A 23957-nucleotide genomic window follows, 5' to 3' on the forward strand; every position below is an offset into this window, starting at 1 on the left:
GTGGTGATGTTCGCTGATGATTGCGCACTGTTCCTCAGATTCTGAAGCGACCTATGTCCATATGCAGAAAGAACTGGACAATATCTAGGCTTGGGCTGACATGGCAAGTAACATTTGCGCCACACAAGTGCCAGGCAATGGCCACTTCCAACAAGAGAGAATTAACCATCACCCCTTGATATTCAATGACATTACCATCATTGAATCCCTCGCAATCCACATCCTGGGGGTTACCATTGACCAGAAATTGAACTGGACTAGCCATATAAATACTGTGGCTGCAAGAGCAGGTGAGAGGCTAAGAATCCTGTGGCAAGTAACTCGTCTCCTGATTCTCCAAAGCCTATCCACCATTTACAAGGCACAAGTCAGGAGTGTGATGGAATACTCTCCACTTGCCTGGATGAGTGCAGCTCCAACAGTACTCAAGAAGCTTGACACCATCTAGGACAAAACAGCCTGCTTGATTGGCACCCCATCCACAAGCATTCTCCCTCCACCATAAGGTCAGAAGTGGTGATGTTCGCTGATGATTGTGCAATATTCCTCAGATACTGAAGCAGTCTAAATCCATATGCAGCTAGTCCAGTTCAATATCTGGTCAATGGTAAGCCCCAGGATGTGGATTGTTGGGGATTCAGCGATGGTAATGCCATTGAATGTCAAGGGGTGATGGTATATTCTCTCTTGTTGGAGATGGCCATTGCCTGGCACATGTGTGGCACGAATGTTACTTGCCACTTGTCAGCCCAAGCCTGGATATTGTCCAGGCCTTGCTGCATGTGGACATAGACTGCTTCAGTATCTGAGGAACATTGCGCAATCATTAGCGAACATCGCCACTTCTGACCTTTTGATGGAGGGAGAATGTTTGTAGATGGGGTGCCAATCAAGCGGGCTGTTTTGTCCTTGCTGGGTCAAAAAACATGGAACTCTCTCCCTAACAGCACTGTCGGTACACCTATACCATATGGACTACAGAGATTCAAGAGGGCAGCTCACTACCACCTTCTTGAGGGCAGTTAGGGATAGCAAGAAATGCTGGCCTAGCCAGTGACGCCCACATCCCATGAATGAATAAAAATGAAAACTGCCAATTTGGGCACAGCAAGGCCCCAAAGCAGAAATTAATGAAACAATTGTTTTTTTCATTGGTGATGTTGCTTAGGGAAAGAATACAACCTCTTGATTGAGAGGTGAGAATGGCACCAGCTGAGCCAAACTGACTCAAACTGTGAATTGAAGGGAGAGAGGAATCCAAAAAAGGCAAGAGTCAGAAGATTGAAAGATGCAAGGCTGAAGCAGGTAGCAGAGATACTCTGGGGATTAGTATAGAGATGGATTTGATGTCAAGCATGGGAATTTTAAATTTAGCACATTGAAGCGCAGAGAGTCATTGTAGAGCAGTGAGGACAGGGCTGGAGGACAAGTGGGGCTTATCTGGTACAGGATGTTGGGCAGCTAACTTACCACTTATGGCTGATGGAGAATGGGAAACCAGTAAGGATGCCATTGGAGTCACGGTAACAGAAGTATGAATAGTGGTTTTGGCAACAGAGGGCAGTATAATGGAGGAGGGAATTAGTAATCTGATGGCATGGGAGGCATAAAGGGAAGTGGTAGAGTGATTGAGCTGAGTCAGTGTGTAAGGTGGAAGATGAATATATAGGATGACTTTGAAGCAACAAAAGGGAATAATTGAAAGGATTAGTGATCACAGTAGTATCAGTGAAATAAAAGAAAGTAAAGAATTTGCTGGCATGAGTGTGATGTTAGGAATGAAAGTTGTAATTTGGATGTTGGTCGAACCTCATCACACCTGGTAGTAATATTCAAATTTGGCAGACTAAAGAGTTGGAATTATGCTTTGAAAATTAAATATTTCATGTAAGAGATAGCTGAGTTTCTTGGAAGTTGTTTTAGCAGTAGAAGTGACGCAGGAATTTGATTTCAGTTCAATGGAGGTAGTGAGATGAAGTATGTTGACGGATGAAGAAGGTCTAAGGCTGGAGGCACTAAAGGCAAGACATAGCTGACAAACTTGTAAACGTTCTGATGAAACTGTGGATTAGCATTCAACTTCAGCAGTGGATTATACACCGTTATGTACCTTGTCCGATCTTCTTTCTCAATGACTTCAGGGAAAGGAAAATTGGGCTGTATACTATTGGTTTTACGTACCTGCTGAAGTTGAATTTCACCCCCTAGGAATTCACCAAGGCTGCTTAGGCAGCACCTTCCAAACCCATGACCACTACCATCTAGAAGGAAAAGGGCAGCAGATAGATGGGAACACCACCACCTGGAAATTTCCCTCCAAGTCACCATTCTGACTTGGAAAGATATCGCCGTCCCTACACTGTTGCTGGGTCAAAATTCTGGAACTCCCTCCCTAACAGCACTGTGGGTGTACCTACACCACATGGACTGCAGCGGCTCAAGAAGGCAGCTCACCACCAGCTTCTCAAGCGTAACTAGGGATAGGCAATAAATGCTGGCCCAGCCAGCGAAGCCCACATCCCATGAATGAATTAAAAAAAAGTCTTGAGTTTGAGGCAATTAATATTTTCAATGGTCAATTGAAAGAAAAATGAATCAGGATTTAATGGTTCAGCCAATCCACGAGAAGAGGACTGAGGTTGTGAGCAATGAGGATGGTGTCTGAAGGAAACTAATGAGTGTGGCATTGAATCTGTTAAAAAAGAGTGGACGGCAAAGTGCATCACAGTTAGCAATTCCACTGGCCATACTGAAAACTGTGGAGCTGTTCACATATTACAATGACTTAATGCTATCCCGTGTTCTGTTCAAACCAGTGCCCAATGTACTGATTTATTTTTTGTTTTAGTACAGCAGTTTGTACAGTTAAGAACAGTGTAGACATAGAGTAGTGTATGGTCAAGGAGGTTATGAAGAATGGATGTAAAGTATGTGCTGATTTAATTACAGATAAACTATTTTAAATAATAGGATATTTTAGGGACTATGCAAAGAATTGCAAAATCTCAGCATTAATCTTGGCAAATGTTGATACTTGAGCTACAAATGCATAAACTAAAATTAATATGTCAGAACAGTATTGCTCAATTATAACATAAAGTTGTGCATGATAGACAGTCTTTCATTTACAAAACAATTAACATTTGGGCTCCTTTGCCTCTATAACCCCAAAGTTGACATTACTTTACAAGAATTTGGAAGCATAAAGGCCTGCAGAGATATGATTGACTAATGAGTGCTTTATGCACACATGACAAAGCCTCTGGAGCGTACCCTCAGTCGGTGTGATTCTATTACCAGGGAATTGGACCCAACACTCATGTAAGCTGTTAATGGTGATGAACTATATTTAACTGAGTGCAATTAAACTGATTGATTTCCTGAACTGCAAAGATATCACTAATTTCTATTTTTGTTAACCTGCCTATACCTCAAAGAGTAGGCTTATTGCCTCTACATTTGTAATGTTATGGACATACCATTAGAATTGTGCAGCAGGTATAAGAGTCTCGACTGGTTTCTTGAGAATAAATAGTTGAGACAGGAAATATATCAACTCAAAAAAAAAGTTCCCCAGATAATCTCAGCACGATTACTAACTTTTTGTGATTCATTGGCATGTGTGGTGGAAATGTCAGCTTTCTCGTCTTCGTCATTTGTAATTACCAATGCAGAGGAGAGGTTTTTCAGTACAGGCTTTTTTCCCTCTCAGTCAACAGGTTGCTGACCTTTTGCGTTAAAGCTTGACTATTGCCATGTTAAAGTCGATCTTTAGAAGAGGTGCACAATTGTAACACTGCTAGTATGAGCATGTATGGGGGTGGGGCCAGGTGGGCTACCTGCTTTTCACATGGCAGCTCCTATTTCTGTTCTCCTTTGTTTAACTATGTCTTATCTTATATTTTGTCTATTTTCCTATTTATTAGGCCTCTGATGGTAATAGTTAATTGTTTGTCCTACATTTTTTCTGTTGCTGATTATTCATTTTCCCTTTTAATTTCAACTTAACTTGGTTATTTTCGAAGGTTGTTAGCTTACTGATGTAGACGTTTCCACTTTGCTGTTACCATTGCTGCATTCTAATGCTTTTTAACTACTAATATTAGAATGCCTCTTGCAGTCAAAATATAAATCAAAAATACTCAAATACTTGAAAAAGACAGAGGAAAATTCATAGAATATTAAAGCATATAAGGAGCCATTCAGCCCATCATGCCTGTGATGGGTCTTTAAAAGAACTATCCAATTAGTCCCACTCCTGCACTCTTACCTCAACACCTTGCAAATATTCCTTTTTAAATGAAAATCAATGATATAATATTATACTTTCAATTGCACTGTTGAGTTTTCAAGACAATTCCTAAATTTGATTTTCCCTTTGCATTCCCTTCCAGTATTCTGCATCATCCTGGTTAGAAACTTGCTTCGAGTCTCTGGTTTCCCTGCAGAGATAATAAAGTGGGACATTTCGCAATATGTGTTGTTAGTTAGACCTTTTCCTTCACACTTCATCGCGAATATAATTTATTCTGCAAATTGCTGAAAATGCGGACTGATGATGGCATAACAAGGGCAATGGGGCATCTGAGACCTTAATGAATGAAAAAAACAACAGCTTAACTCCTTAACCAATGAGGTTTAAAGATTGAGAAAGAAACAGGCTCGACGGAGGAGGAAACAGAGGAAAATCAAAAGAAAAAGAGAAATAGAGAGGGAAAGAAAGTTTAGATTGAGTGATAAAAAGGGACAAAGGAAAAGTAAGAAAATGTAATTTAAAATCAAAATCTTTTAAGAACAATTTACAACATAGAAGAATGAAATTGAACTGTTTAAATTTTTGCCTTCTGAGACAGAAAGATCGATTGTCATAGCATTAATGATGATCACATTGATTAAAAAAAGATACTTAAATGATTAATTATATGAACCCTAATTTTCTGTAGCTAGCAAGTGTAATGGTAATTGCGGCAAGTTCTTCAAATTAATGGGAAGGTTAAGGACAAGATGCCATTTGGGTGAGGCAGAAAGTAGGGATTCGCAACTCATGGGACTAAATTTTATGTGCCATCTGCGAGCAGGAAAGCAGGCTGGTGGACCTGTAAGGGCATCATGCTGTTGGCTGTGTGCCTGCTGCCAGCCTGCCTGTCCCCATCCCTATGACGATTTACAAGCAGCGGGGGGAGGTGTTCGGTGGGTCACTTGCCCGTGGCCCAATTGAGGCCCTTAAGTGGGCAAGCTATTAATGTCCATGGGGTTGTTGGGGGTTGGGGTGGATAGGTGGATGGGGGGAGGAGGAGAGGGCTCAACATGCAGCCCAGCAGGTTTAACCCTGTTAAAGGGTGGTGCCCCTTGCCGAGCACAGGTTGTTACCCCTTGCTGGGTAGCCAATGCTAATCGGAGGCACCTCCACACGTTGACCCTTACCCCCACCCACCCCCCTGCCCCACTGAAAATGCCCCCAACACCCTCTCGGTGGGCTTGTCAGCCTGGCCCCAGTGAGATCCTAGATGTACCTGAATGTCTGGATCCATCGCTGAATGCCACCATCTTGGCCACTGTTGAAGCTGTAGTTAGGCTACTGCTCCTGTTGGCGCTGTCGGTGTGCAGAGCAGCTGGCTTCCAGTTAGTTGGCTGCTCTGAGGTGGGACTTCATCCTGGAGATGGATTGAAGACCTGCCTCAGACTAGTCCAAAAGGCGTCACCCGAAAAATTAGAGGGACAACCTAACTGAGCGGAGGCAGGCTCACCCCCAGTATTTTCGCTGGCGTGTGGGGAGCCTGCCCTCAGTTTATAATCCAGACCATGGTGTTTCGTTTCCTCTGAACTTGTTGGTAACTTTGCTCATATACTAATGGTGTGTGGCATGAACCCACCATTAATTTGTCAGGAAGACTTAGCCCAATGAATTTGATGTGTACAATGCTTGTGTTACACTCAAATATTACTGACTTGGCATAATACTTTAAAGCTCCAATACACTGTGCAGTCTCTATTTTCACACCATTCCTTTATTCAGTTCATGTCAAATCAAAGTAAACCAAAGAGTTGGAAAAGCAAAGTATAAGTGATTCCATTAGGCCTTGGTGTAAATACTTGGGGCAGGATATTGACGTCGGCGGGCGGGGCCCGCTCGCCGATGTGAGATGACATCAGGCGGAACTCCCGATGTCACCCCGTGCCATTTCAATTTTCAGGTCGGCGGGGGCGTAGCCGAATCAGCTGCATGCCCTCCAACCTGCCAACAGCCAATTGAGGCCATTTAAAATGTAATTGAACTAGTTAAAGGATCTGCCCGTCCAACCTTAAGGTTGGTGGACAGGCCGGGAGCCCTGGCGGGCTTCAGAAAAAGCACGAAACCTCATCCACAGGCGGGATGAGGTTTCATGTAGGTTTTAAAAAATTTAATAAAAGTTTAATTAAAAGTGATGAACATGTCCCAACCCATGTGGCAGTGTCACATGAGGGGGCATGTCAGGGAAAATTTTATTTTTCTATATTTAACATTTTCGAATTTGGCGCCGATCTCCCTGAGGCAGCACTTAGCCTTGGGGAGATGAGTGTGCTCTTCCACGAAAGAGCATGCGTGAAAGAGCGCACTCCCGGCTTAGGGAATTCCGCCGCCGCCGCCCCCCCCCCCCCCCCAACCTGCACAGGGAGCACTTGGCGCTTCCTGGTGGACCGTCACGCTGGGCAGGCCTTAATTGGCCCACCCATGTAAAATGGTGGTGGGGTGCCGATCGGAGTCACGCTCGCTTCTGAACTCTTTTCCCCCACAACGGGGGGAAATTCTGCCCTTGGAAAAATTTAGTAACATTGTGGTTACTCAATTTTCTCTCTTTAGTTTGAATTCTTAGGATAAGATTCCAGAGCCAGGCAGCCATGTTTGTGTGAAGTGAAGTGACTTATAATGTGGACTTAGGGAGTGAGTGGAAAATTGAAAACCAACAGCCCATCATTTCTCTGCCCTAATTTAGAAAAGTCAGTTCAGTGCACCCCACCCTGCAACTGAGAAGCCAATATGTAAATGATAGCCTTTGAGAGGGATAAAAATGGAGCCTAAGTGAATCACAAAACAAAGATACCCAACTTATAACAGAATAGATCTTAGCTTCAACCTTTGAGTAGCCTTTTTTAAAATGTATTCCAACAGTAACAAGGTCTTGCAGACATTTGAAAAGGTTTTGATGGAATGAACAGTAACAAAAAAAGTTTAATTTGAATTTAATGTGTTCTGTTGTGACTGCTGTCCTGCTAATGCAATAACAGTTCAGTTTAGTTTGCCTTACTTATTTGTCAGATAATGGAGTCGTCCTTGCAGCTCCCTTGTGGTGTTTGTCAGTAATCTTGATGGATTTTTATACATGAACTAAAGAGATGATAGATGCCCTGAGGGAGCAATGGGTTCATTAAAGCAGGAATGTCGACTGAATACTCCTGGCTGGAATCCTGTAAACACTTTCAATCTCTTCGCTGGAGTTTATTTGAAACATTAAAAAAATGTGTTACTAGCCAAAAGCCACCTGTCTCCTTACCTCCTTTCAATTTACACAAAGTGTAAATGGATGCACACACATTTCAAGCTTTAACCCACACTGAAGCTGCAATTTACCAACACATGCTCCCCATATTCTCAAATATATGATGCTGTTGCACTTCATATCTCATATCAAAGTTTGGAATTTGGCTCAACGTTTGGGCAGGGCAGGATTTTTCTGTGAAACTGACAAATCCTGAACTGCTTTTCCTAACTAATACTGTTTAATGTGGACAGTTGATTAAATAAGGACAACTGGAGGGTATTTTGCAGCTCCATATCACTGTTGAATATAAGTACCTAGAAGTTTTCTAAATGTCCGGTAGTATATCGTGTAATACAACAATACTCGAGTGAATAAGGCAGAATTCTGTTTTTATTTTTAAATGAAAGTTTAGTGCTGTGCTAACTGAATAGTTGTGGCAGGGCTGCCTGGATTGTTCAGAAAAAGAGACCCCGGCTTCCTTTTAACCAGTTTTATTCAAGCCTATGCAAGGGAGCCACAATCATTCCTAAGAATGAAGACCCAGCTCCCAGGTTGATTACATTTCATTACTTTTGTACTTTTTCTTATAATGCATTTGAATACATCCAATCGGTAACCGACACACCGGTCCCATGCTAACTCAAACCTATTGAGTACATAAACATGTGATTTTGCTAACCAATTATTCTAAAGGATGTATACATAATTATATTATCCAATCAGAATTGAAACAAGTACGCAAAGACCTTGGTTCTTACAACTCAAGACTGTTTGTGTTTCATCAAAGCCCCCTCTTTGTCCATTGTTTATCTTTCCATATCTAACCTAAAACCATCTGCCTCTTCTCTATGTGAGAGGGGAGTACACCTAATCTAATTTATGTCCTTTCTTGTGTCTCTAGTCTGACTCTCAAGGCCATGTTCATCTGGTAATCTTCAACTCTTAACATGTTTAGCAGCCATGCCTGCCTGGAGATTTTAGGGTTTTTTCAGTAAATTCTTACTGTATTCTCTTTTAGCATTTTTAATTTCCCCCTAACACTGAACTTCCTACATTATAACAGTGAGTGTATTTCCAAAGTACTTCCATTGGCTGTAAAGCACATTAAGACCTTCTGAGGTCATGAAAGACACTATGTAAGTGAATGCATTCCTTCATTTTACTAACAATTGTACAGCTTCAAAAGTATTCATTGCCAGTAAAGTGCTTTGGGATATCCTGAGGTTGTCAGTGGTGCTATATAAATGCAAGTTTTTTTTTCAAGCATTCTGAAATTCTTTACCAGAATGTTTAAGTCAAAACTGTGAAAACACAGTTCAAGGATCACATTGATGCACAGAAAGAATTTGCTGACCCGGGACGCATGTCTATCTTTTTTAGAATAAACAGCTTTTAGTGGTTTCTTACTGTTCAGCTAATTCTGTAGTACATAGCAATTATAGTATCAAGTAGGCACCAAGTGATTGCACCATATGATTTAAGCTAAAGCTATGTACCATGTGGTTAATATTGTAGGCGTATTGTAGCAGACGATTTGTATTGTAATGCTATTGAGCTTTATGTGACAGTATATTTGTTACAGGGAAATAGCAGACATCATAAATATAATAAATACATATATGTTACTGACTTGTGTAAGGCTCCTGTCACACAAAATGGGCTTTAGAATAAGGCCATGTTCCCTGCTGACAACCATAATACATATTATTGTGCGCCAATTTGGTTCAGAGCTATACAAACCCCAAGGTAGCCCCCACGTTTGCTAAAAGACGGTGCATACTCGTAACAATGATGCATAAGTTGGTATTCTTGCTGCACAAAGCATCAGTGCACTGAAATATTGTGCTATGGAATGGATAAGATGTGAATTATTTAATTCCCACCTACAGAAAGGAAAAATTCCTGGTAAATATGCTCTCTGATAACACAAAAACCATCTGGTCAGGGAGCCACAGTGTTCTGTCCTCCTGAAAGCACTGATTCAATTGGCTATTCCACTTTTACACTCTTGGCCATGCTTAATGCACAAGTCTAGATTGTGAGTGTTAGATGGCTATTCATACATGTGGATGTATTTCACATCCAATGGAATACTAACTGACAAAGCTGGAGGAACTACAACCCAGTATAATTAGTGATTTAAGACATATTTTACCTCTGGTTGTTGATTACTCATCAAACAGTACTGTCTATTTTTGTAGTCGATTCACATTCAGATTAAAGTAACGGGCAGAAGTAGGCTAGTTGGCCCATTGAACCTGACCCTTTTAATCATGTTGTAGCTAAGCATCATGATCCCAAATTCTTGCCTACCACCTCCAGTCATGTAATGTCCTCGGTGAGGCAAAAAAAACTAGAATAAAAAGAATTATAGGAATAATTTTGTTAGTATTGGCTTCCAGCAAGGAAGCATTTGTAAATGCTGTAATCATTGCAAGCAATTTTGTTATGATCCCTGTGGGGAAATTGTAAACCAAATTTACCAAATGACCCACCCAAATTAAGAAATTACCAAGATTTTACTTTTTGTAGCTTTTACTTTAACACGTATCAGAACCAGTGCAAGTTACGCATGAATTAACAGGCTAATGATACTTCAAATAAAAAGATAAATTTCTTTTCAAGTAGTTGATACAACAGAGATATGCCTTACACAACCACAAGTATCTGCATCATTTCCGCACCCCCCCCCCCCCACACCGCCCCAACAAAATGTGGAATTGTAGCTACATAGGTCGACAATATGCTGTTATTTATTCACACAAGGTAGGTCAGGAGTCCAGTCCAACAACAGTTTTCATCTATGAGTTTCACGGGCACGATCATCATTAGCAAAGCGCACTTCTACAAACCCTCTCTCCCTCAGGTTACGATGGTCCTGATGCTCTAGCTTTTCAGGGTTCCTTTCAAACCAACCAACCAACCAATAACACCCTGGTTCACGGTTTGGCTTCTGGGAAAAAAAACTTCTGGGAAAATACCCAGCTCTTTAGCGTCTTCGAGCTTTCCATGTTTTAGACCTTATTAGCCAGCTGACACAGTACCTCCAAGAGCTCCTGTCTCCTTTTCTGCCAAACAGAAAAAAGCTGACCTCTTCCTGAGAGTGATTTGATTCTTCTCATAAGAATTCTCTATTTTCCTTTTTCTGGCTCTGTCTGCTTTCTCTTTGTGTTTGCATTCGTTGCTGATCTCCTTCACCCTCTAGCTCGTCTGCTTGTAGCTCTGTGTGTCTGCCAGCCAAACGGCTTCTGGTCTTAACTTCCTTCCTGTTGATACTACTTCCAATTCAAGGGCCACCAGGTCACATGGACTCACATTTCCTATTATCCAAGTACAGTTGATCCTTTTGCAATTGGTGCAAACTCTTAAAAGTCATTTCAAACATTCTTAAAAACAATTGCAAATTCCACAGACCTTTTAAATATATTACAAATTTTCCTTACTGTACTGCTTCTGGGTCGAAGGTTGTCACAATATGATCTGCAACAGTCTCGTTACTTTTTTTGAGAATGTTTCCTATTGCTGACCTCCAGTTACAAATTATCGATTCTGAAGCAATTAAATCTTTTCTATGACATGCTATGGTGGATTTATCTAATTGAAAATATCCAGTTGCAGATGTACCCAAAAGCATGTGAAAAGGATGCCTTCCACTGGATTTCAAATCTCCTGATTTGCTTCTACAAACCACCCAAACCTTCCAGTCTGTATCAGTTGTGTCAAACAAATAGAACAAAAGTACATATGTTTATATTAGTGCTTTTTATGTCCTCAGGTTGACCTAAAATTCTTTGCAGCCAATTAACTAACTTTGAAGTCTAGCCACTAGAGCAAATTCGACAGAAAATTTGTAAAAAGAATGAAATCAATGTCCAGATAATCCTTTCTTCGTGGAAATGGTTGCGGGATAGGTGTTGACCAGGACATGGGAGAAATGCCCTGTTTTTCTCTGAATACTGCCATGGTATCTCTCGATTTTGTTTCCTTTATTCTTTCATGGGATGTGATCATTGCTGGCAAGGACAGCATTTGTTGCCCATCCCTATTTGCCCTTGAACTGAGTGGCTTGCTAGGCCATTTCAGAGGACAGTTAAGAGTCAGCCACATTGTTTTGGATCTGGAGTCACAGGTAAGCCAGACCAGGGAAGGATGGCAGATTTCCTTCCCTAAAGGAAGTGAACCAGATGGGTTTTTATGACAATCAATGATAGTTTCATGGTCTTCATTACTGAGACTAACTTTCAATTCCAGATCTTGTGTACTCTTGAGAAGGGTTATTGAGGTCTCTGTTTAATGTTTCATCTGAGAGATGGCAGCTCCAATACAGCATGCCCTCAGTATTGCACCGATGTGCCAGTCTAATTTATAACTACAACATTCCTGGCTCGGAGGTGCAAGTGCTACTACTAAGTGCGACTGAATTGAGGTGCAGAGGACATGCAGAGGAGCCAGGCTGTTCACCCTAATTTAGTTCATCTGTCAATAAAAAAACCTTTAGCTGTCCATCACAGCATTCACATGACTGCTGACTCTTCTGATTTAGTAATATAATTCCGTATTTTATTTGTGTTATTGACTTGCTCCACATTAACTGCTTCATGTTCAGTTGCCCAGTCTATTAACACTCTGAGATCTCTTTCAACATCATCCAGTTACTTCATATAATTCTGGGATTATTTATGTCTTTCATGACTTTTTTTCCAGTTGGCCAATACCGCAGGTAAAACATGAATTTATTTGCTCATGTCCTGACTATTAATAAATTTTACATAGGTACCCAACTTTGACCAATTTGCTTAGTGTTTCTGAATCTAGATCTTTTGAAATGTTTAATATTGCTCTCGTGGTGAGAAGAATTGAAATAGATAATGTATTGATACTAACCTAATAATATCAAAGTTTGGCATTTAATTTTTACTTGGACCATGTTTCCCTATTTTCTATCCCTCTTGGAATTTCAGAACCACCTTGAACCTCTGGATGTACTACATTAGGCAAAATGAAAGGGCATACTATAGCCAATCAACACTAACTATATTTAAAAAAAAAGTAACAGTCCTGTTTAGGATCAGAGGAGAGTGCGAGAGGAGGATCCTGGGACAGGCAGTCAGCAGCACCTAGAGGAGAGTCAGAGCGGAGATTTAAAAAGAGCAGGAGCTGAGAGAGCGGAGATTTAAAAAAAGTGGGAGATGGACTTGGCTGAAAGCAGCGCGAGGACATCACGATTCAAAAAGTGATGATGCAGGGGAGGCAGCTGATTGGTAAGTAGGGTCAAATGAGCACTTCTACTTTTACTATTAATTAAGCTGCTGCAGTCCATTAGTTTAAACAAAATAAGGTAAGGACTTTAGACTGTAGTGGGAATGTATGGAGTGGAATAAGGGCTTTGGTGTAATTAGTATTCTTTAAAGGGAGTAACTAATGAGCTTAATCTAAAGGGAAGTCATGGCAGCAGGGCTCGCACCCGTGATATGCTCCTCCTGCACTATGTGGGAAGTCATGGACACTTCCAGTGTCCCTGGTGACCATGTGTGCAGGAAGTGTGTCCAGCTGCAGCTACTGGCTAACTGTATTTTGGAACTGGAGGCGCGGGTGGATTCACTGTGGAGCATTCATGATGCTGAGATTATTATGGACAGCATGTTCAGTAAGGTAGTCACACTGCAGGTAAAGACTGAACAGGCAGAAAGGGGATGGGTGACCGCCAGGCAGAGTAGAGGAAGACAGAAGTCCCCTGTAGCCCTCCCCCTTTCTAACATATATACCGTTTTGGATACTGTTGGGGGAGATGACCTCTCAGGGGAAAGCAGCAGGAGCCAAGTCCATGGCACCACGGGTGGGGAGGAAGAGGAGTGGCAGGGCTATAGTGTTAGGGGATTCAATAGCAAGGGGAACAGACAGGCATTTCTGCGGCTGCAAAAGAGACTCCAGGATGGTATGTGGCCTCCCTGGTGCCAGGGTCAAGGATGGCCCAGAGAGGCTGTAGGGCATTCTGAAGGGGGAGAGTGAACAGCCAGTGGTCATAGTACATATTGGTACCAACTACATAGGTTTAAAAAAAAAAGGCATGAGGTCCTACAAGCTGAATATAGGGTGTTAAGGTGTAAAATAAAACGTAGGACCTCAAAGGTAGTAATCCCAGGATTACTACCAGTGCCACGTGTTAGTGAGAGTAGAAATAGCAGGATATATCGGATGAATACGTGGCTGAAGAGATGGTGTAGGGGGAGGGTTTCAGATCCCTGGGATATTGGCACCGGTTTTGGGGTAGGTGGGACCAGCACAAATAGGATGGGTTGCATCTGGGCAGGACTGGGACCAATGCCCTTGTTTGGGGGGGGTGTTTGCTATGTTTGCTAGTGCTGTCAGGGAGGATTTAAACTAAAACAAAAACAGAATTACCTGGAAAAACTCAGCAGGTCTGGCAGCATCGGCGGAGAAGAAATCAGTTAACGTTTCGAGCCTTCATGGCCCTTCGGCAGAATGGCAGGGGGTTGGGAACCTGAGCAGGGAGACCAAGGAGGGGGAAACAAGGATAGAAACGAAAGACAGAAAAATAAGAAGCAAAAGTGGAAGGCAGAAAAAGCAAGGATGAGAAACAAATGGGGTCATAGTGCAAAATAAAGCCAAAATGACTAACAAAGTTAAAAAGACAAGTCTAAAGGCATTGTATCTTAATGCACGGAGCATTCGCAATAAGGTAAATGAATTAACAGCGCAAATATATAAACGGTTATGATATAGTTGCAATTACGGAGACATGGCTGCAGGGTGACCAAGGATGGGAACTGAACATCCAGGGGTATTCAATATTTAGGAAGGACAGATAAATAGGGAAAGGAGGCGAGGTAGCATTGTTAGTAAAGGAGGAAACCAATGCAATAGTGAGAAAGGATATTGGCCTGGAAAATCATGATGTGGAATCTGTTTGGGTGGAGATAAGAAACACCAAGGGGTGTTGGTGGGGGTTGCCTATAGGCCCCCAAACAGTAAGGGAGATGAAAGGGAAGGCATTAAGCAGGAAATTAGAGATGCATGCAATAAAGGTACAGCTGTACTCATGGGAGACTTTAATCTACATAAAGATTGGACAAACCAAACTAGCAATAATACTGTGGAGAAGGATTTTCTGTATACATGATGATTTTTTTAGACCAATACGTTGAGGTAGCTAAAAAGTTCGATGCTGGACATGATGGTGTCACAACAGTGATAACACTTATCCACTTTGATACTAACAGAAAAGAATGTGATCCCACAGTGAGATGGTCTGCACCAAATGTACAGAAAAAGGAATTGAAATTTAAAAAGAGTCCATGAGTATAGAGTCATAGAGGTCTACAGCATAGAAAAAGGCCCTTCGGCCCATCGAGTCTGTGCCAGTCAAACAAGTACCTAACTATTCTAATCCCATTTTCCAGCACAAGGCCCATAGCCTTGTATGCCATGGTATCACAAGTACACATCCAAATACTTCTTAAATATTATGAGGGTTTCTGCCTCTACCACCCTTTCAGGCAGTGAGTTCCAGATTCCCACCACCCTCTGGGTGAAAAAAACTCTTCCTCACAGCCCCTCTAAACCTCGTGCCTCTTACCTTAAATCTATACCCCCTGGTTATTGATCCCTCCACCAGGGGGAAAAGTTCCTTCCTGTCTACCCTATCTATGCCCCTCATAATTTTATACCCCTCAATCATGTAGGATTGGTCACATGAAGAAACTCCCCTTTTAATACCTATATTTCTCCAGTCAGGGTTGAATTGTTGTAGAGAACCAGAGAGCAGAGAAGCCAATCACCTCCCCACATGGCCATTTGAGTTTCTTTGTTGCCACAAGGAGGTCACTTCAGGGAGGCATTGTGACTGGGAGTAGATAGTCCATTTACCATCGTGCCTGAAGGGTCTGCCTGATTTAGGGAGTAAATTTGGTAATGGTGATATTAAAGTTTAAACATTGTAAAAGTACTCTTCTCATGCAGTATCATTTGGTGTTCCCTTTATTGTTAGTTTATCTTGCGTGGCTCTCCTGATAAGTTGCAAGATGAAAAGCTTTGATAGCATGACTCTTTATTCAACAATACAAAAATAGAAAAATGGTGCATCACCTTAAAATGTTCTAAAATTTATTGTTTAACAAATGTTAGAAAGTGAGATTTATTACCTCAAGGTGTGACTGAATAAGACTACTGAAGAGTAAACTGTTTAATATATTTGTCTAAAACTGGGCTGAACTGAATGGCTCTATCGAGCATTGCAGGTACAAGATGAGCTTTACTCAAAATGACTTTGTTAGACACTTGAGTGCACATTTCAGATTAACTGTAGGAACAAACCATTCTTTCAAGAGAGGATTAAAATTAAGATTTAACTGTATGACAACCTGCTGCAGCAATTGCGAACAATCAGTGTGCTATCATTACTGGTTACCGTGATGCAGTATGTAGATCACAGGCTTCAATACATCATTAAAGTAACGTGTGAAAAAGACAGGCCAAAAACAGATTACAACTTCTGGCTGTATGATTTTCTGCAGACTACAAAGTGTTCTCATCATGATTACTTGACAGACAGGGCCACCTAAGTGTTCCATTGTTTCAGTGAATACATGAATATTTGACTTTTTGATTTTACCTAAAAGTACATAAACACTTTAATTTCTGAATGGCTTTTTTACTTTTCCTTTATTTTGGGAAACTATTATTTCCTTGCATTACTCTCCCCTGTGTTGTAAGTTGTTGCAAGTTCTGAGCAGTTTGCGTAAGTGGTTTTTTCCAATGTTTAATCTGTTGCTCTGCCTTCTCTCCATCTTTCCTACCAGTTGCCAGATATTTGCTGATTGATCAAAAGAGGGAATTTACTTTGCCTCATGTATTTTCTGTGGCTTAGTTATAGACACATACTGCAAATAGTGGTGGCAAGACTTTCAAAAATGAAACCATGGACCCATCTTGGGTTGTGGGAGGAGAGGCAAAGAAGAAAGAGATGGATGGGAGGAAGAAACATAATTTTACCATCATTGTTTACAATTAGAGAAACATGGGGGAGGATCTCCCGGTCGGTGAGCGGGGGCGGGGCCTGCTCGCCGATGTGTAAAATGACATGGGATGACGTCGGGTGGAACTCCCGACGTCACCCTGCGTCATTTCAATTTTCAGGTTGGCGGGGGCGCAGCCGAGTCAGCTGCCCACCCGCCGACCTTTCAACGGCCTATTGAGGCCATTTAAAAAGTACTTAACCTAATTAATGGACCTGCCCATCCAACCTTTAGGGTTGGTGGGCAGGCCGGTAGCCCTGGCGGGCTTAAGAAAAAGCATGAAGCCTCATCCATAGGCAGGATGAGGTTTCATGAGGGTTTTTAAATATTTAATAAAGGTTTCAGTAAAAGTGATGGACATGTCCCAACTCGTGACAGTGTCACATGAGGGGACATGTCAGGGAAATGTTGATATCATTTGCTTAACATTTTTAAATTTGGAGCTGATCTCCCTGAGGCAGCACTTAGCCTCAGGGAGATCAGTGCGCTCTTCTGCGCGCATTCTTGGCTGAGGGAATCCCCCCACCCCACCCCACCCGCCCGCACAGGGAACGCATAGTGCTTCCTGGCGGACGTCAGGTTAGGCGGGCCTTAATTGGCCCACCCACGTAAAATGGCACACCCCCAACCGGGGGCACCAACCGGAGGCGCGCCTGCCCGCCCCCAGTCCTGCACTTCCCCCCCACTCCCCACCACCACAAACGGGGGGGAAATTTTCCCCATGTTGCTGTCAACCCTGACAATCATAATGAAGGCTCACTTTTTTTTTCTCTTAACTGATGATGGGCCATGAACCAGGAAGTAATATAATTATGTAACAGTAACTCAAGCACACATGATTGACAAAGTCATCCTCTATGGATTACAACGGTGGGCCGATTGGTTACAGAAATATATCTCGCATATTGCATATGCAATTTATGGTATGAAAGAGTTTTGTTTATGCAGTATGTGTATCCAAACCTGTGAACAATAATATTTATCCATTAGAGAAATAGCTGACAAAGCACCCTTAGACATTTGCATTTTTTGTTTACACCCATTAATGATTGTTAAACCTTTGTTTATTGACTAATATCCAGTACCACAGCACAAACCCTAGTTACTTCCTATTATCCCTTGTCCTTTACCTGCCAATATTTCAGTGGCTTCAGTGGGACTTGCCTTGCCTGTCTGCAATACAATCTTAAAAGCAAATGTTGCATAGCAAAGGAAAGATAAAATGGTGTGTTCACGCTATGCTGTTAATTCATACGTGATGATGGTTAAAAGGTGTTTTATTTTCTCTCTCTTGTAGCTCCTTGCTTGAGTAACTCCTAAAAGGAACAATATGTAAAACATAAGCAAAAAATGCTTATCAGAAGGTCAGGCAGTATCAGTGGAGAGGTGAAGATAGGGTTAACATTTCAGGTCGATGAACATACATCAGGACCATGTACTGAGAGCCCTGTTGAAACCACTTGAATCTCTGGTGGGCAGGAAGTACAGGGGCTAAGTTTGCCCTGTTAATTTGATACTGTAAATTTGTATGTGAAGTGTCAAGAATCTATACTGGAAGTCTGGACTGAAATTTAGAATAAATGAAGTACACCCAAGAGATGGATTTATAATTTGATCATGGCTAGAGGGATTACATTATCCTTTTTTATTGGTTCCTTTTGCTGATTTAATTCCAATTGGTGCTAAAGCTCCAGGGTTGCCCAGTGTAATCCTTTACAAATGGGCCTAACCTGTGACTAATCCTGTTAAAACCAAAAAGAAAAATGGAATTTCTAAACCTCTTTCGCAGTACAAGCATCAAGGAGCCAGTTTGCATCCTAGAGGTGATCACTTCATGTTCCTGTTGAGGAAGCTCTGCACCTGTTGACTTGCCACACCAGATGCAAGTAGACATTTGCAGAGGAACTCCATCGGCAATCAAAGCAATTAAGGTTAGTTTGGAGACAGGCTGTCAGTGCTGTAGTCAGACTCCCCATGGTTTTGCTTTCGAAGACAGTTATTGATTCAAGGAGCATGACTTCCAATTACTTGCCTTCAAAGTCACTTTGAGCAGGTCAGCAGTAGCTGTCATTTCCAGCTTCTCAGGATGACTGAAACTCTAACGTATCTGTAAGCCGATTACCACCGTGTGTGAAAAAGGGCTTCAGATCAGCGGCCTTTCCCAGAGTTCAACTGGCAGGTCATCCAAGAATAGCCAGAAAAAAAACCATTCAGAGACTGCAGTTGGCAGCTCTTCCATCATTAAAATATCAGACATGATGTGTGTTCACTGAAAAACTTCATACTGTAATGTTTTTAGCTCCTACATCACTACTCATTTTATTTTCACCTATTCCAGGCCATTTATAAAGATAAGAAAAAAAAGTAAGCTGTCAATATATTTCAAACCAAATAGCAGGCAGTTATCAGTGAGTTTAAGGTTGTAATTTAGCTCCTAGGTCTGCTGATGCCAAGAAAAAGCAATTGAACACCAGAACCTTTAGATTATAGCCTTATAACTTGACTGTCAACTGTCATTTATATATAAACCACAATAATATATATGTAAATGGATGCTTTCAATATTTGGAAGAAATTCATCTGATGCAGTCAACTCAGCTGGATCCTGTCGTCTTCCATATTTCTAACAGAGTATGGGTAGTGAAGAGGAGTGGAAAACCCTGCCTGATGCTTATACCTTTATGCTTTCATGCTTTCTCTTTCTAACAAGGTCTCTCACGCCTGCACCCCCTGTCTCTCGCCCAGCCTTCACCTCGCTTTCATCCCCCGCTCTCTCACACCCCTCTCTCTCATACCTACTCGCTTGTGCCTCTTCTCTTGCTCCATCCACCTTGTTCTCGTTCCCTCTCCCTCCCTCTCTCTTGTCCTCACCCCCCCAATTTCTCTCTCACCCATGTACCCCCTTTCCCCCACTCACCCAGCCCTCTCCCTCCCCGGCCACTTTTTCATCGGCCCCCCCCCCCCCCCAAACCTCTCACACCTGCCCTCCCTCTTGCCTGCTCTCTCCCCCCACCAATGCTCCCTGCTATGACGGTCCCTGCTAGCACTCTTGTGCCATCCTCTCTCTCACTGCCCCCCTCGTGTGTCACCGCTCAACCTTTCCTCACTCCAACTCTCCTCCACCATGTCTTCCCGCCCTCCCTTGTCAACACCTTGTCCCACTTCTCTCTTGCCCCCAGCTCGTTCCCTTGCTCCCACTATTCCTGTCTCTATCTCGCTCTCTTCTCCCTCCTCTCTTTCATACCCCTTCTTCCTTGCCCTTCCCCTCTCTTGCCCCTCCATTCACTTTCCATTGTTTTTTGACCGGCTCGTTCTACATCCTCCTCTCTGGTGCCACCCTTCTCTGGTGCAACCCCGCCTGCTTTGGCGCCACCCCGCTCGCTCTGGCGCCAACCACCTCTCTCTGGCGTGTGCCAACCCTCTCTCTGGTGCGCGCTACCCACTGCACTCTCTGGCATGCACCGCCCCCTCCTCTCTGGCATGTGACACCCCTCCCTCGCACCTGGCCGTCCTCTCACTCACGCGTGCCTTGCTTCCCCCCCTCCCTCGTTCGCTCATGCCTCTCCCTTCGCTGGCCTTGCTCTCAACCTATAATGTAGTGACAAAGCTTACAGTTAAAATCTGTGTTGCGAACAGTTCTATGGGGATTTTGAGGTGATGGCTTGTAGACCATGTTTTCATATTGCCCCAACCAAAACCTTCAAAGGCACTCAGTGGCCATTGTTCAGTAAGCTTTGAGTGTTTCCTTTAAAAGATTGAATTACAAAACCAGTTTAAAACTTATGCGTGATGGAATCTAAGAAAAAGCCACCAGCTTGGATTTGTGAAGGATTTGAAGCAGCGGACTGCAGAGCATTGCTTCTGCCAAAATTCATGGTTGCAATTAATGAATTGCGTTTATATTACAGGTCATTATACTTCTGTAGGTCAGTGGTCATTGAGTGCAGGTCATCACTATATTCTCAGTTGTGTCATCATGTGATATCCTATCGTTATATGGATGGTGCAGTGTTCTAAATCCCTGTGAGTGCCCTAAACTCGCAGAGTCTGGTTTTTGGGGCACTGAAAGAAAGAAATAACTTGGATTTAAAATAATGCCATTCGGCCATAGCACCACGACCACTACCACCTAGAAGGACAAGGGCAGCAGATAGATGGGAACACCACCACCTGGAAGTTCCCCTCCAAGTCACTCACCATCCTGACTTGGAAATATATCGCCGTTCCTTCACTGTCGCTGGGTCAAAATCCTGGAACTCCCTTCCTAACAGCACTGTGGGTGTTCCTACACCACAGGGACTGCAGCAGTTCAAGAAGGCAGCTCACCGCCACCTTCTCAAGGGCAACTAGGGATGGGCAATAAATGCTGGCTGAGCCAGCGAAGCCCACATCCCGTGAATGAATTAAAAAACTAACCTCAGGAATTTCCAAAGTGCTTTACAATCAATGAGCTACTTTTGTTGTGTAGTCACTGTTGTAATGCAGGGAAAAATAACAGCTAATTTACACACATTAGTGTTCTACAAATAGCAATGTGATAAAGACCACATTCAAAGCAAATGCAAATGCTGGATATCTGAAATAAAAACAGAAAATGCTGCAAAAGTTCAGCAGATCAGGCAGCACCTGTGGAGAGAGAAACTGAGCTAATGTTTCAGGCTGATGGTGTTAGGGTTAGTTAACTAGGGTTAGTTTTACGAAAGTTATATGTGTATTTGTGTTTTTTTTTAATTCATTCAAAGGACCCGGGCTTCATTGGCTACACCAGCATTTATTGCTCATCCCTAATTGTCCTTGAGAAGGTGGTAGTGAGCTGTTGCCTTGAACCGTTGCAGTCCATGTGGTGTAGGTACACCCACAGTGCTGTGCTGTAAGGGAGGGAGTTCGAAGATTTTCACCCAGCGACAGTAAAGGAACTGCGATATATTTCCAAGCCAGGATGGTGAGTGGCTTGGAGAGGAACTTGCAGGTGGCGGTGTTCCCATCTATCTGCTGCACTTGTCCTTCTAGGTAGCTGTCGTGACTTTGGAAGATGCTTTTTAATGAGCGTTGATGAGTTTCTGCAGTGCATCTTGTAGATGGTACACATGGCTGCTACTGTGCACTGGTGGTGGAGAGAGTAAATGTTTGTGGATGGGGTGCCAATCAAGTGGGCTGCTTTGTCCTAAGTGTTATTGGAGCTGCACTCATCCAGGCAGGGGCAGAGTTTCCATCACACTCCTGACTTGTGCCTTGTAGATTGTGGATAGGCTTTGGGGAGTCAGGAGGTGAGTTACTTGTCATAGGATTCCTAGCCTCTGGCTCTTGTAGCCACAGTATTTATATGGCTAGTCCAGTTCAGTTTCTGGTCAGTGGTAATCCCCAGAATGTTGATTCAGCAATGGTAATGCCATTGAATGTCAAGGGGCAATGGTTAGATTATCCCCTGTTGGAGATATGTTACGAATAAGCTATAGCTTTAAGTTTAAGTTTAATTTATATGCTGCATTGTGTGTTAAGAAAGGGTTTTGGTCACTTTAGAATGTTGCCTCAAAGCCTGTGGGGTTTGTTTGTATACCTACATTTTGAGGTTTTAGGACCCTTGAAGTGATTTAGGGAAGTTAAAACAAAATAGGAAAAATTGTGCTGTTGCCTAGCAACAGGAGACTTGCAGAGAGAGAAAAAAACAGAAAGCAGCTTGAGTTCAATTGGGGATTGTGCTCTAAGGTGAAGGGAGGAGTTTAAGTCTCTCTCTAAATAGACATTCTAGCAGATTGCTGAGCAAAATAAGTCTAAGAATCTTAGATGACTCGCTGTAAAGTTAAGGTAACAGTGAATGTCAAGTGAGTTCTGGATCTCAAGGGAGATACCAAGTTGTCAGCAGTCTACTGGGAGAGCGAACTGCAGGGAGCAGGTCCGAAAGGAAAAGGAGAAAGGTCCCAAGAGACCTTTAAGGTAAGTCAAAGAGCAAGGACAGGAATCTAGAACAAGATCCTGTTCAGTGAAGCTAAAGCAAGGAGCAAAGGAAAAGGCTCTGAGTTAAAGGGAGAAAGCTGTGGGGAGCAGAATCAAAGCAAGGTGGGCATGCAAGAAGCCAGGAGATCCAAGGAGACAGCCAAAGGTTGGTGACTCCTTATTATGGGCCTGTGAAGCAGTGGTGTTCTGTTGGTATGGCTGAGTATCTGAGAGAGTGCGTGGAAGGTGAAGCTTGAATGAATGTGGCGATCTAGGGGAGAGGAACAACAGAAAGAGAGATCAAAGCCTGGAGGTGGATCTTCATTGAAGATGTTGAATGTCATTTTGGAGAGGGTTCCAAGGCGAGTTCTTGGAGAGTGGAGATTAGAAACCCCCATGTGAAAGACAGTTTCCGTGAGGCTTATTGGTTCGCAGTGTGATTAGTGTCTGGGGGAGTTGGTGAGAGATCCATAGCATCTGCTTTGGGTTGGCGTCTGTCACTTAATCTTGGAGTGTGGGGCGTCCGAATACAGGTTGCCTAGTGGTTTACATGGACTGTATACTTACTGTGAACGTTACAGTATAAGATAGATTCTTTGTAACCTGTGTTATTTTTACAAATCTGTATGTACCTTTAAAGGTAAGGTTGAGAGTGAAGGAGTAGTATAATATAATTCATCTTTTCTTGTTTAATAAATGTTTTATCCTTATGTTAAAAGTACATCAACAGACTCTGTGACTCTGTTCAGTAGCTGCTCTCCGCATTTGTAAACAAAAATAAAAGTTCGGATCCATCAAACCAGGTTCCACCCAGGGATCTGACTTGCCCAACAGTAGCATCAGCTGGGATCATTACAGAGGCCTCTAATTAGAACTGTTTAGTGATATTGGTTAAGCAGAAATGTTGTGTAGGACATCAGGGAGATCTCCCTTGATGCTTTTCAAAATAGCTTAATAGCATAGTTTAATGTCTCGCCCAAAAATCGACAACTTTGACAGTGCAGCACTCCCTGTATTACGCTGGAGCGTCAGCCTAGATTTTGTGCTCAAGTCTCTGGTGGGACTTGAACTCACAACTAACTGAGCCGAGGCTGACACTACAGATGATAATGAGGAATGGCTTGAACCCCTACCTTTTCTCCTCTAACATCTTTTCAAACCTAAACTGGACAGATGGATGTAATTCTTCTATTGATGGCACCAAGGGCATGATGTGAAATAAGCTTAGACTGTCAGTCCATGGCACAAACCTGACTACAATTCAACATTAATTCACACTTTTTAGGCTGGTGCACTCCAGGGTGATTCTAACTTAAATAGGAAATATGAAGTATATTCAGTTGGTTGGGAGGTTGTTGAAGTGTTTTCAAGGCTGATGCACAGAATCACAGAATTGCTATGGCGCAGAAGGAGGCCATTCAGCCCATCGTGCCTGCACCAGCTCTCCAAATGAGCATCATGGCTTAGT

The 23957-nt window shown here is 42.6% G+C and overlaps 1 protein-coding gene across 3 annotated transcripts in view; it reads left to right on the forward strand.

Annotated features, from left to right (window-relative positions):
* kdm4b (lysine (K)-specific demethylase 4B) overlaps nucleotides 1-23957 on the forward strand; it is a 579874-nt gene that overhangs the window by 430466 nt on the left and 125451 nt on the right. The window lies entirely within an intron of this gene.

The sequence above is a fragment of the Cetorhinus maximus genome, chromosome 13 (assembly GCF_964194155.1).
Source record: "Cetorhinus maximus chromosome 13, sCetMax3.hap1.1, whole genome shotgun sequence".
NCBI classification, from domain to species: domain Eukaryota; kingdom Metazoa; phylum Chordata; class Chondrichthyes; order Lamniformes; family Cetorhinidae; genus Cetorhinus; species Cetorhinus maximus.